The following is a 12,307-nucleotide window of genomic DNA, read 5'->3' as shown; positions in this document are numbered from 1 at the left end:
TCTCCTTATAGCAGAAATAAAAAGGAACAGTAATATCTTAAGAACTGCTAGTAATTTGCTGCACCCTGATGTAAAATTGCCTTTACTGGTTAAACTAAAAGACTAAACCCAACAAAATAGCTTTTAGAAAAAATGTGTTAGAAAGTTGGGCAGAAAAACAATGAGTTGCAACTGCAAACATTGACAGCACTGGCTTTCCATATGATTATCACCATAATTCTAAAAGCATTTAGTTCATCCCATGACAAAGGAAATAAGACAAGCTAAACTCTGCAGGGTAGAGAGGAGTTCAAAAGGAAAACTTTGGTTGGCTTCCTTGGGTGAAGAGAACTTTTAACTACTATCAGTTTGACAAACGCAGAATGTGGGTGAAGCAAGAGTTCAAGCGGTCCCTAGGAATATACAATATTTTCCCGAAATCCACACGCGCGGAGCGGGAGAGATTTCTTTTAAAAAAGTGCATGAATTGCAAATGAAGCAGTAGGAGTTCAGCATCCAATAGGTGGCTGGTCATCTTTCTGGTTCGTAAGGTCAAGACGCCCTTCTCATCTACAACCCGCAGAGAAGGACTGACTCCCTCCTCTCTAACCTCTCCCTAGAAGCCAACCTTTGCCATCTCATGCCACCCTCGCAGACAATCCGCCAGGACCCGGGACACGCCCCCACGAATGACTACTTTCCTCCGGGATGCATCTCTGCCCCATGTCATCCTCAACCTCCAGTCTCAGGGCCTCTTTGGCCTCAGGGTCCCCGGTGCCTCCCTCCCCAGCCCCTCACGGCTGCCCTTAGGGCTCTCCTGGTTCCCCGTTCTCAGTCCTGGCCCTTCTCGCACGCCTCGGGTCCCGGCTCTCCCTCCACAGGCGCGGGAGGTGCCGCCTCTCCCGTCCCTACCCGGTCTCCCAGTCCCGCGGCGCCGGGCGGCGGCACGCCGAAAAGCATCCACTGAGGAAACAAGTGCCTGCAACGCTCCGGCTGCGAACTCACCTCCAGTCCGGGCGCTCAGATCCTGGCCCGGAGCCGGGCTTCCGCCTGGCGCGGTCCGCGTCGCGAGCGGGACCGGAAGTCCCGCCCCCCCGCCCGCTCCCGGCCGGCTGGCCTCGCTTGACTACTGCTCCGCGGGAGAGGGATTGCTGGCGGCAGGCGGCGGGCGGCGGGCAAGGGGCAGAGGGCAGGGGAGCTTGGCTTGAAAGGGCGAGGCAGGCGCCAAAAAAATTCCCTTTCGCGCTCCTGCTCTTTCTAGTGTATCCATCGACCAGTGTGCAAATGGTTGACCAGGCGTCTATTCTGCTCAAGCCCAGTGAGGCACAAGATGACTCAGACACTGACCTCTGTCCTCACAATCTAGTTAAAAGTTGATATAAGTAAAACCAGAAGTAAATCACTCCGCAAGACAGTGCGATAATTCACATTATTATCACCTGCTGTATATGGCCTGTGAACAACCAGCCACTGCTGTAGGGACTGGGGATAGAGTGAACAGAGAACAGCCCCAGCTCTGGTGGAGCTTAGACTCAGGGCGAGGAACTAGCTATAGAATAAATCTAGCTATAGAATAAAACTAGCTATAGAATAAATAAATAAATAAAACTAGCTATAGAATAAACAGCGGCGGCTCCCTGGGGAAGCTTATGCACAGAAACACAAATATATAAGCAATGAAACCCTCAAGTGTTAGAGGCACTCTGGTGGTGCAGTAGGGAACGGTGCGACGTAGGGAGCTGGGCAGAGAAGGCTTTCTAGAAATAACGACTCTTCAATTGAGACTGAAATAAATGATGAATAAGAGTTGAAGGACAGTCAAGGTGGAGAAGGGCATGCAGAGGAGAAGAATGGTATGGAATGAGAGCTTGGCTTGTACCGGTAGCTGGCCAGGAGTTAAGCAAAGTGTCAGATGGCAGATGCAAGAGCAAGCATAATGAGAAAAGACAAGGCCAGATCATGAAGAAGGTTGTACCTTATGCTTAAAAATTTTGGACTTCAGAGACTCCGTGCAACGGAATCCATGGTGTCATCTAAGGGAACAGACAAAACAGTGAGTCATGGGGTTGACTAGGGGGATTGTCCTAGTCATCAAAGAAAAATAAATAGATCATGAATAGCATGTTTTATCCTTGAGGATGCTTTCTCGAACTGCCATACCCAGATGTAAAGGCAAAAGATGGCTACCACAACCCTATAAAGGCAGGACCACAAGGGATCATACCCCTCAGGTTGCTGCATTGAGCAAATCACCCCAACCAAATGAGATGCTAAGTGAAGTCACAGGGAACTATAGAATGAGCCCAGAAGAAAGAAGCTTCAATACCAGCTACAGTAATGAGGACTGTTGCATTTATTGTTTTCTTTGCTCCATTTCGTTCCTAATAAATACTCTCTTGCACACCAAGCCCTTTCTTTGCCTTTTTAAAAAGGAATGGTATAATACATAAATTTTTCTTTTTTGCCAGCAAAAGGCCATATGTTGCAATATATATGGAGATAGGATTACAGTAGAAGAAAATGAGGAATGGATATCATGTAGAAAGTCTGTACTTAGACGGCATAGCATTAACTCTAAAAGAGGTAAAAGATTACACCTTTGGGTTTTCTCCCGTTGGTAAGGTTAGTAGTCCATTTGTGGTGGTACGTGAAATAACCGATTCACATAGCGGCAAAATATGTTTTTGAAAGGAAGGGAAAAAGAGAGTGTGCATGTGGTGTGGTGTGTGGTGTGTGTGTGTGTGTGTGTGCGCCCACACTGGGTGCCAAGAAGTAGAATGTAATAGACGCTCTGTGAAATGTTTCCTTATAGCTTCCCACAATTCCTTTTTTTGTAGGAATGGCTGAAATACATAGAGGCAGTCCTTTTATGGGCCACATATGCACAAGAGACCATGTCCTAGTGTGACCAGCTACGTGTTTGTTAAAGACTGAGGGGGATACCAGGATGCTGGACTTCCGGTGCTAAACTGTGATAGTTTTGGGAAAACTGAGACAAACTGGTTGCGCTTACCATGTCCCCTGTCTACATAACAGATTAATTCAAAGGTGGTCATATCCTAAACCAGACCATTTAGACTCTTTGCCCCAGAAATTTTAAATGAGGCATAGAGAAACACAAAGAGAATATAGTTACTGAGTAGAACTGAGTCACAAATGGCAGTTCCCTAAAGAAAAAAAATCTATTAAGACCCTTTACCAAAGACCCAGGACCTGCCCTGTTTCCTTTGGTTATAGGAGATATCCCTGTATAATTCCAAAACATTTTTTTTTTTGGCTAGTCAAAGAAGATTGCTGCTGCTTGCAACCAAAACAATCTTAAGGAGGTATTCATATCCAATCCTTATTTAAGATAATGTGCTCCAAGAGTCCCTTCTGAATGGGCACTGAGCTGAATGCACCACAGTCATTGCCACAGCAAACCAGACCAGGTATGAACACTGAACTCAAACAGGTCTAGAAAGTCTCACGTCATGGATTTTGCAATGCACAATACAGGGCTCCACTCTTGCAAGCTAAATTAGAAATGTCGTCCAAACCTATAATTAGGTTAGGCATCAGTAAGATGTTCAAAACTGACGGGAAAAGGTGGAGAGCAACAGGAATGATGAGAAGGAAATAAGGATAAGGAGAGAAAGATGGAAAAAGAGAAGACTTATCTGAGAGGTGATCATCTTAGTTCCCTTTTTTTCAGTTTTTGATTCCCCAGTCCCTTATGAGATCCAGCTAAATGTTCTGCCCTTAAGTTCTATGAAAATTCCATGTCCTTCCAGTAAATCTCCCATTTGGCTAAGAATCGTTTTAGTAGGTTTCCCCTCTTAGCAATCAAACCCCAAGACATCAATTTATAAGACACAAGGTTGTCAGCTCATCCTATAGCATCCACCAGCGCTCTGGAGCCACTTTCTCTCCTCAGGCTCAAGAACAGGAGAAGGATTTGCACACCTCCATGGCTGCCTGGTCCATTCAGGAAAACCGTCACAATTACCATGGGTTTGATGACTTTACTATTAAAATCACACAGGTGGGGAGAATCATGCAATCAGAGTATAAAGCTGGAAGGAGACTTTGGAAACCATGCATGTCAACAGAGGAAGGAACTAATGCCCTTCCAGCTAGGCATAGTGGTTTTCCTAAGGCCAAATTGCTCGGTAGTCCCAGAGACAGAACTAGTTAACAATCTCCTCTCTCCCAATCCTGATCTTCCCAGTTAACTAACTGATCTTTGAATGTAGAAAGAGTGAAACACTTGAGGAAACTACTGTGAAATCCTTAAAAGTGCACTATTCAGTCTCCTCCCACTCAGCTTCTGATCTTTGGAGTTTACCCACGTCTGTATAATGGCATCAGCCTGACTGCAGAACTGTGAGAGCTATTCAAAAGCTATTTGTGGGTGACAATAGATAATGGACATGTGAATCTGAATCAGGAGAGAAAATTTTAAGGAAAATTTTCCTGCTTTTTTTTTTTTCCGTACTCACCAACTGGCTTAGACAGGTAGATGGGTTAATTAACAGAGCTAATAAGGTTAGTTATTCATAAAGTTTATTTACACATTCTACATTCTCTTTGGTTCATACATGGGTATATGCCATTTCCTTACTTTTTTTTTTTTTTACCACCAACATAAACATCGATATCATTTGCAGTTATGTCTGAAACTATATCCTCGTCCCTTTGTAATTTAGTGGCAATTTACTAAATTACTACTAAATCCAGTAATTTAGAAATTTGGGCAAAATCAACTAGTCTACACTTGGAAGCAATCACAACAGCATACTCTCTGCTATATTAACCATTTGGTGTAAACTTGCATTAATTACAGATTATGAATTGAGTGATAAATAAGATCAGCCAGGGATCTCCAATTAATAATTCCTAACTCTTCTGCAGCTTATTAAAGGCAAGATATTTTCTATGAAGATCTTAACAACTCTTAGATAAAGTGAAAAATTAATTACTAAATTTAAAGTGCTATTTCCTTCCTAATGATGTGAAACTATTACTCACCATCATCATCTCCAGAAATTTGGCACTGTTGCCCAGGCTGGAGTGCAGTGCTGTGATCTGGGCTCACTGCAATCTCTATCTCCTGGGCTCAAGTCATCCTCCGACCTCAGCCACCTGAGTAGCTGGGACTACAGGCATGCACCACCATGTTTGGCTAATTTTTTTTTCTTTTTTTCTTTTTTTCTTTTTTTTTTTGTTTTTAGAGATGAGGGTCTCCTTATGTTGCCCAGGCTAGTCTTGATCTCCTGGGGTCAAGCGATCCTCTTGCCTCAGCCTCCCAAATTGTTGGGATTACAGGTGTGAGCCACCGCACCCAGCCCAGAAATTTTTCATCTTCCCAAAATGATACTTTGTATCCATTAAACAATAATTCCCCATTTCCTTCTCCCCTCAGTGTTTTGATCTAATTTTGTTTGTATATCCTGCAAAAATATTTTTAGCACCGATTCTTATCTTCTTGAAGTAAATACATTTCTAATAGAAATAATATTTTACCTTATTCAGCTCTTTACTCCTGTGGAATCCAAATAAAACATGTGATTTCCACAGGGATGCCGTTCTGCTTCAGACCTCTTTAAGATCTAAACCAATGGAAATTCCATGTGTAAAAGAAACATAACAGGGAGACTTGGCATGATACTCATTAACTAAAAACCTGGGTGGATGTGTTCCTAAGGATTTTTGTACACATTAATACTTTTGAACTCCAATCCTGCTTGTTTCTCTGCAAAAGCAATGGGCATTCCACGTGTTTGATTGGTGCACAAGCCTCACTTTGTTTTCCTCCCAGGAAAATCAAAACTAAGCAGAGATACTCCCACCAGAGAAAGCTTCACCTGCTAAATTCCACAGCAACTAATAAAACAAGCCTTTGTTTTCCAATAAAAATTTCACTCCATGGTTGGTAACTAAAATAGATCCACAGCTCTAATCCTAACTTGGAAATCTCACCGGTAGGTAAGTAACAGAATGAATTTTCAGTTCTGCATCTCAGTGATAAGAAACATTTCCTAAAACAGAATTAACTACAGGCTGGGAATGTTGAGGCAAAACTTTTCCTGTAGAAACAATGGATTCATGCCTTAAAGGGGGATACACCTCCTTTACATCCTGATTAGTTAGTGAGAAGTCACTTCTTTTATTTTTAGCATTCTCTTAAAAACTTTTAAAGCCGGGCGCGGTGGCTCAAGCCTGTAATCCCAGCACTTTGGGAGGCCGAGACGGGCGGATCACGAGGTCAGGAGATCGAGACCATCCTGGCTAACACTGTGAAACCCCGTCTCTACTAAAAAATACAAAAAACTAGCCGGGCGAGGTGGCGGGCGCCTGTAGTCCCAGCTACTCGGGAGGCTGAGGCAGGAGAATGGCGTGAACCCGGGAGACAGAGCTGGCAGTGAGCCGAGATCCGGCCACTGCACTCCAGCCTGGGCAACAGAGCGAGACTCTGTCTCCAGAAAAAAAAAAAAAAAAAAAAAACTTTTAAAATCAAACAATAAAGCACAGGTTGATTATAGTTGCCTTGAGTACACGTGGTAGAACCATAGCAGGTTATTTCTTTTCTTTTCTTTTTTTCTTTTTTTGAAACGGAGTCTCGCTCTGTCACCCAGGCTGGAGTGAAGTGGCAAGATCTCAGCTCACTGCAACCTCCGCCTCCAGGGTTCAAGCGATTCTCCTGCCTCAGCCTCCCAAGTAGCTGGGACTATAGGTGCCCACCACCACGCCCGCTAATTTTTGTATTTTTAGTAGAGACAGGGTTTCACCATGTTGGCCAGGGTGGTGTCGAACTCCTGATCTCAGGTGATCCACCCACCTTGGCCTCCCAAAGTGCTAGGATTATAGGCCTGAGCCACCATGCCCGGCCAGCAGGTTATTTCTGATTCCTCTGTATTTTTGTCCTGAGAGGGACCTTCTCCGCACTGCAAATACTCACTACCCAGAAAAACGCCCTGCACATAGAGTTGCCAGATAAAATATAAGATACTCAGTTAAATTTGAATTTCAGATTATTTTGTAGCATATGTCCCCAGTATCACACAGGATATACTTATAGTAAGAAATTACTCATTGCTTATCTGAAATTATATTTAACTGGGTGTCCTGCATTTTTATTTGCTCAACCTGGCCAAACCCTACTTACACACAAGTAAGGTTCTTTAAATATTTCTAAAGGAAAGTTTCCTTAAATATAATTAATGCAATTCCCCTAACCCCACCAAAAGTGTGAAAAGAACATTTGACTGTCAATATACTATATAACTATCTAGCATTGTATACTTTTATTATTTTGTAATACAAAACAGAAGCAAGACCAAAGGTCTGTGACGAGTATTAAGAATTAAACAGAAAGTGGGCCGGGTGTGGTGGCTCACGCCTGTAATCCCAGCATTTTGGGAGGCTGAAGCAGGAGGATCATGAGATCAAGAGATGGAGACCATCCTGACCAACCTGGTGAAACACCATCTCTACTAAAAATACAAAAATTAGCTGGGTGTGGTGGCACGTGCCTGTAACCCCAGCTACTCGGGGGGCTGAGGCAGGAGAATCGCTTGAACCTGGGAATCGGAGGTCGCAGTGAGACGAGATTGTGCCACTGCACTCCAGCCTGGCGACAGAATGAGACTCCATCTAAAAAAAAAAAAAAAGGAATTGAACAGAAAGTGTGTAAGACTGAATCAGAGAAACTGATCTGATATCCATATGGCTATAAGATTAATAATTTATGGATCGGGTGTTATTTAGTATGGTAATCTAGGACGTTGCTTTCTTAGAGTGGACAAATGCTATCCAACTACCAATATCTTCATGTAATTACTCTTGAAGTGCTTTTCTGTGGATTTTTAAGGTCACGTTTTATTATTTTTATCAATTTTTTTCTCATGGCAGTCAAATAAGGATTTTGGTATTGAAGGAGTACAACCCAAATAATGTTGGAGGGATTTATGTGGCATTTATGGAAAATGGAACATTGAGACTATATTTACAAATAAACATGCAGAAATTGCTGACTTTTCTCACCACACCCGCATCAACATTCACTCCAGCAGAGCCAAACTGCGTATAGTTTCTGAGACATCACTGCTGCCCTGACTCAAAGTCTTGTCTACGTATGTCCTCTATGCTTCCAATCCTTCAGGCCTCAAAGTGAAGGTCCTTGCAAATGTCCTCTCTCCACCCCAGGTCATGCTTTTTTACCTAAACACAAAGGGTCACTGCTGAAACCCAATTCCACAAGTTCTGTTTGTGAAACACCTCCTTCGGTTTCTTCCTGCAGCCCCTCTCTACATGAGAGAGAGATCGATAACGTCAAAGACAGACACCATATTATCCTTATTAGCTTTATTAGCCTCTTGCCCAAAAGAACATTCTTATTCTTCCTCAACTAAGCATCAGCTCATCCATCTGGTCATGTAACAAACATTTAGAGAGTGTCTACTTCTAGATGCTGGGGACACATTGGTAAACAAAAGACAACAACTTCTGCTGTGATGGTTAATTTTAGGTATCGATTTGATTAACAAATACCTACATATCTGGTAAAGCATTATTTTTAGGTGTGTCTGTGAGGGTGTTTCCATTAGTATACTGAGTGGTGAAGATCCACCCTCAACATAGGCAGGCACCTGAGGGCCTAGAGTGAGGCAAAAAGGCAGAGCAAAGGTGAATTCACTGTCTCTCCTGAAGCTGGGATACCCTTCTTCTCCTGCCCTGGAACATCAGAATTCCAGGTTCTCTGGCCTTTAGACACTGAGACTTGCACCAGCAGCTCCCTGGGTTCTCAGGCCTTTGGCCTCAGACAGAGAGGCCGTTGACTTCACTGGTTCTGAGGGTTTCAGATTTGTACCCAGCCATGCTACCTGCATCCCTGGGTCTCCAGCTGGCAGATAGTCTATCATGGGACTTCTCAGCCTTCATAATCACGTAAGCCAGTTCCTCTAATAAATCCCTTCTCATCTAGCTACCTAGCTATCTCCTGTTTGTTCTGGCTATCTAGAAAATTAGGGCTAATATACCTACTCTTGCAGAGTTTACATTCTAGTTGGAGGAGACAGAAAATAATAAACCAATAAATAAATATGTTATAACTAAATATATTCATGTATCTAGCATGATGATAAATATTTATTTATTATAATTTAACAGGCTTAATTAACATAATGATAAATACTTTGGAAAAAAATAGAGCACGATAAAAGGGCAGGGGTGGGAGTAGCAATTGCAGTCATCAAGAAGTGACACTGAAGCAGAGGCTCGAAGAAAGTGAAAAAAAAGTGACCAGGTGCGGTGGCTATGCCTGCAATCCCAGCACTTTGGGAGGCCAAGGTGGATGGATCACCTAAGGTCAGGAGTTTGAGATCAGCCTGACCAATATGGTGAAACCTTGTCTCTACTAAAAACACAAAAAGTTAGCGGGATATGATGACTTGCACACCTGTAATCCCAGCTACTCAGGAGGCTGAGGCACAAGAATCCCTTGAACTGGGGAGGCGGAGGCTGCAGTTAGCTGAGATTGCACCATTGCACTCCAGCCTGGGCTACAGAGCTAGACTCAGTGAGAAGGGAAGGGAAGGGGTGGAACAGAAGGGGAGGGGAGGGGAGGAGAGGGAACAAGGAAGGAAGACCAGGGCAAAGACGCTGAAGCAAGAGCACACAAATCAAATTCTGGATATCCAGTTCTCTAGAATGCAACATGTTCAAACATATTTCACTTCCAGCTTAGGCCTAGACTGAACCTCCTGCTAGAAAACTTGAGCTGCTTGCATTTCCATCTGCACAAGTCAGTCCAATGGACATTTCTTCTTTGCCAGTTGCTGTCCAGTAGACTTTGCCAATAGGGGGCAAAAGAAGGATACTGAAAGGAGACAGAGAAGGGACATTCTCTTTCCTGTGTGTTTCCTATTTCCTATCAGTATCACCTGGAATGGTCCTTCTCCTTGGGAATGGCTGTCAGGACCAGTTTCCAGCTTTTATCCTGCTTCCAAAACCAACTTCATCAGTTCCCCAAGAGTATCTGCTACTGAAAGGTGGCCCCTCCTCGAAGTCCCAGGCACCATTTCTGCAGCCCCTGCTCTTCCCTTTGTTCCTCCAGCCCTAGAGATGTGAGCTGCTTCCTGCAACTTCTGTCTCTCTATGACCTCAGTGCCCCCTCTTGCCTTTTCAGTTGTCCATCACCCACTTAGCCAATTCCCAATACTGAATTCACTCTGTTACAATAACTAATGTGGTTTCTTTTTATTGATATGGGGAGCTGGGAGGTAACCTTCCTGAAGTCACAAACAATGTTTTATTTGTCTCTGACTCTAAGCAATTAGCATGAAACCTAGCATATAATAGAGTTCAATAATGATTTGTTGAATAAATAGTGAGCAAATGTCTTATCTGTTCACTGGCAAAGTAAATTCAGACAAATTCCTGGACATTTAACACCCAACCCCAACTTTCCCATTAAGTATTCAGAAAATTGCCTTGGCTTGCCTTGTCGGGGCCTTAATGTGAACAGCAACCTCCACCCCTCACTCCCATCAACCACACAGAGGGAGTCTGTGCCAGTCAGGAGGGAACACATGGAGAATGCAGGCAGGAACAACCACGTCCTTAGGCAGACCACCATTAGTCCGTGGAGGTTTTAAAACAAGAAGAGAGTGTTTGGGTTCAAATGATTTACTCAAATCATTAGAGATTGGCCCACTGCCCACCCAAACTCTGGCAAAACATGAGCCACTTTCTGACAGGGATTCATAGCAAGACACTAGTGGCTTATTTTCGTTTGGTCAGAAAATATGAAAGAACATCTCTCTGGGAATACCTGCGCATGAAGGAAATACCATGCCAAATTTTAAATGCTAGATTATATTTCTACTAGGAAATTTAGTTGTAATAAAAACGAAGCAAATGATACCTGAAAGTAGAGCAGAGTTGCACCAGGGCTTGCGTGAATGAGCATGCAATAAATATTTGCTAAGTTCTTCTATAGCCATTCTTTATCAAAGTTCTGATTTATGATGAAATCATTCGAGAGAACTCAGAGTGCTTTTCATCCCACAGCAAGCATATAAGAGATAAAATTTTGACACAGTATGTTTTTTGATATACTTTTCCATCCTGGCCACTGTCTCAATACAAACTCTTCTGTTTGGATTATTATAACAGCCTCTGGACTAGTCTTCTTGCCACTAGCTCTGGGCCACACTCCACATTGCTATCAGTTATTTTTCTAAAACTCCCTTACTTAGTTCAAATCCCAGTTTTGTCCACTACTATCTGTGTGGTCTTAAGTAACTTACCTAACCTCTCTGTGCCTCAGTTTCATCATCTTAAAATGGGGATGATAATAGTTCTTACCTCATAGGGTTGGTACAAAGTCTAAGTTAATGTATCTAAAATACTTAGGACAATGCCCACCACAGTGAAACTGCAATATAAGTGATAGCTATTATTATTACAGTTGAAAGCACTAGTTGGCTTCATGTTGCTTATGGGATAAAATCCAATTCCTTAACAGACATGGGTTTTCCTACTCAGAACCGCCAGTCATCGTTCCAGACTCATCCTCTATCTTTTCCCTCGCTACCTCTGCCCCAAATTACCTATCTTCTCACCCCTTCTGATAAAATCTAGTTTTCTCTTAAGAGGTTCCATGAAACAGACCTCCAACTACCCTGTCTTTCCAGTCTCTTCTTACTGAGTTTCTTTGCATGTGTTTTTCTTCGTACCTGGAATGTCTTCCTTCTGCCTCTTCAACTGTTACACCTTCAGGACTATCACAAATGTGACCCTATGAAGCCTCACAATGCCCTCCAAGAGGAGGTAATGAGTCTGGTCCTCTGGCCTCATCCAAGGCTTCGTATCTGTGTAGTGTTAATGACCGTACTACATGCTATCATTTACACATTTACATAGCTGTCTCTTCCCACAGTAATTTACATTCCTGCAGAGCAGGAAATATACCCGAAAAGATGACTGTGCTTTCCAGTGACTGACATAGTTTGTGTCTGATAAATGACAAGGAGATAAACAAATCAACACATGAATCAATAGGGAAAAAAAGCTATTTAAAACAGGCAGAAAGAATTGTCCATTATTTGAGACCTCCAAACAGATGTGAATGATGATCTTCCACCATTGCTTTAATGAGAAGTGGGTGAGTTTGGGCCAGATGACCTAACTTCTGACTCTAAGATTCCAAGAGAATCTGGAATAAAGCTTTGGTATGTGTGTTAGTGTATTTTGCTTAATATAAATGAATTCAAATTGGACTTTAATGTTATTATTTTATTTTACACCGTTCAATTTTTTAACTAAGAAGATATATTTAAATACA

General features: G+C 42.8%; 1 protein-coding gene across 11 annotated transcripts in view; it reads right to left on the bottom strand.

Annotated features, from left to right (window-relative positions):
* Positions 1-10,903, bottom strand: part of LOC105478099 (dispatched RND transporter family member 1) — a 212,086-nt gene extending 201,183 nt beyond the window's left edge. For 3 of the 11 annotated variants that reach the window (XM_071081017.1, XM_071081047.1, XM_071081043.1), the window contains exon 1: positions 892-993. The gene's annotated coding sequence lies outside the window, so the exon portion shown is untranslated. Of the gene's footprint in view, positions 1-891; positions 1,047-10,885 lie in introns of those variants that run through there. The other 8 variants (XM_071081037.1, XM_071081056.1, XM_071081023.1 and 5 more) reach the window with 6 other exon arrangements.
* Between the last annotated feature and the right edge of the window lie 1,404 nt (positions 10,904-12,307).

The sequence above is a fragment of the Macaca nemestrina genome, chromosome 1 (assembly GCF_043159975.1).
Source record: "Macaca nemestrina isolate mMacNem1 chromosome 1, mMacNem.hap1, whole genome shotgun sequence".
NCBI lineage: Eukaryota > Metazoa > Chordata > Mammalia > Primates > Cercopithecidae > Macaca > Macaca nemestrina.
The sequence above is the reverse complement of the archived record's forward strand: the minus strand, read 5'-3'. Positions and strand labels throughout refer to the sequence as shown.